We start from the raw sequence: 2131 nt of genomic DNA, 5'->3' as shown, positions 1-2131 counted from the left end.
GATGCCGAAGCATGCCCTGGGTGAGGGGGGTGGTCGAGGGATCCTTCCCACGGTTTATGGTGGATAGTAGCAGGTCGCCCCCACAAGCCCTTGCGAGTCCCGCAGACGGTCCCAGAGGCTGACCCGTTTGGTATCTCCTCACTGTAAGATTTTAAAGCCAGATACACGCACCTACGGAGCTAAAACATTGTATAATAGGTTTTTAGGACACGTTATGTCTCTTGGGACCCCTCCCTCCCCTCCCTAGGGAATAGTGCTTCAAATCGATGCTCCTCAATGTGTTAACTGGGTTGAGGAAAATACATTAGGGTTAGGTAACGACTTCGGGGTTAGGGTAACCATTTCTTAGGGTTAGGGTAACAATTTCTTAGGGTTAGAGTATCGATTTCTTAGGGTTAGAGTAACGAAACTAGGGCTTTAGAATTTCAAATTCGCCTACACTCAGGGATGTGGCCGCTTTACAGCCTGAACCTGGCCGATAACAAGCAGAATTTCGACCCCATTTCCTCGTCTACGACCATACCACAGGGAAAGCACCGGTTCTCGTCCGATCACCGAAGTTAAGCCCTGTCGGGCGGGGTTAGTACTTGGATGGGTGACCGCCTGGGAATACCCCGTGTTGTAGGCTTCAATTTTTGTCTTGCGAACATCTCTAAACGTTTTATCCCAATAAATAGCTCTCCATACACCACAATTTCACATAGAGAGCCGTAGGTGAGTGAGGAACAAAATCAAAGCAAAAAACGAGGGGGGGAAAACACCTTTTTGTCAAAAATCGGCCAGCTAATGGCGAAAACTCTAGTGCGATCGACTTTTCTTACAGAGCGCGCGCGAGCGAGTGAGCACGCGCGAGATGAACAGTTTATGATGTCAAATTCTACTTCTGTGATATCAAATCATTCCAAATAACGAACGAAAAAATGAATAGGAAAAAACGCACACTTCTGAGACGCAGTTTTAAGCCATCGTGACGTGGCAAAACACTCGCACACTTCCAAGAGGAGGCGCGCGAAAAACGGCACTGAAAGTCGACAATGGTTGGATTCAGACTGCAAACGAATCGGGAAAAAGGTTCGATACTTTTACTACTCTGCTAGTTTGTTTCCTTCCCTCGTTCATTCGTTCACTCGCTTGCTCGCACAAAGGATACACTAACGATAGCAATAGCATTTCTAAAAGCGGCTCCAGTGACAATAAAACCGCTCAAAAGGTTCAAAGTGTACTCACGGTCCAAGTCGAATGACCTTCTATGCTCGCTCGCTCGGTCGATCGGCCGTTTGGTTTCCTTTCATTTCCTTTCCCTTCGCGCGCATAGCACAGCACGGCACGGCACGCACAACCTGCAAATACAAACGAACAGGACTTTACACACAATAGAGCAGACAGGCCTTGAACAAAAACAGCCAGCAAAGTTACGCACCGCCCCGAAACTCACCTTGTTTCCTTCCTCCAGTCTCTCCAATGCACTTCTACCCCTCCAAACGTGCCAACACCTTGGCCAGTTGTGCGTCCTTTGCTTTCTTTGCAAGTCTACCGGTCCACTGCAAAAGCAAAAATACCCTCGATAGTCAGTAAGAGGGCCATATAGACATAGTTTGGATGACTTTTGCGGGGACGAGCGCGAACGCAGGTCCCCACTACCAGAAATTATACGCTCGAGTTACCCACATTTGGGGTAATCGCAAGGGTCAACCCAGTCGAAGTGCAATGAAAGGGCCTCGCCTTGAGAGGACTGCCTCCTTGATCACAGTACCTCCCGCGTCAGGTAAGTATGCTTTTTCAGCGTCTGCCCTCGGTGAAAAAATCCACTTACCCCTAGGTCCTTGTGGTAGTGCTTTGCGCACTTCAGAAAACGTAGGCCAGCGGCCGTTCCTGCCATTGTCTGTTGTCTGAATTATCATCCCTCTTTCACCTCTTCCCCCTCTAAGGGCGGGCGGGGCTCCTGTAAACATAAAAGAATGCTATACCGTTGACTTTGTTTTGGATTGAATGTGTCTTCCCCAGAGGGAAGTGGGCCGCACTCGGAGGTAGTGCTATACCGAGGCAACCCGTGGCTGGGACGAGGCAAGCCTCTTTTCCACAGCCCAGTTCCAAAAATCAGTTTAATATATGAGCTGCTCAATGAGCAGCG

At 49.0% G+C, this 2131-nt stretch overlaps 2 non-coding genes and 1 pseudogene across 2 annotated transcripts; 1 reads left to right on the top strand and 2 right to left on the bottom strand.

Moving 5' to 3' along the window:
- Positions 1 to 509: 509 nt before the first annotated feature.
- Positions 510 to 628, top strand: LOC136278444 (5S ribosomal RNA). Its single transcript, XR_010716326.1, has one exon. It is a non-coding gene; the product is annotated as a 5S ribosomal RNA (ribosomal RNA).
- A 981-nt stretch (positions 629 to 1609) lies between these two features.
- Positions 1610 to 1773, bottom strand: LOC136278432 (U1 spliceosomal RNA). The gene has a single exon (XR_010716314.1). It is a non-coding gene; the product is annotated as a U1 spliceosomal RNA (small nuclear RNA).
- Positions 1774 to 2005: 232 nt separating this feature from the next.
- On the bottom strand, positions 2006 to 2131 carry LOC136278461 (U2 spliceosomal RNA; annotated as a pseudogene).

This window comes from Pocillopora verrucosa, unplaced genomic scaffold, assembly GCF_036669915.1.
Source record: "Pocillopora verrucosa isolate sample1 unplaced genomic scaffold, ASM3666991v2 scaffold_100, whole genome shotgun sequence".
Lineage (NCBI taxonomy): Eukaryota > Metazoa > Cnidaria > Anthozoa > Scleractinia > Pocilloporidae > Pocillopora > Pocillopora verrucosa.
This window is presented reverse-complemented; position numbering and strand designations above follow the sequence as displayed.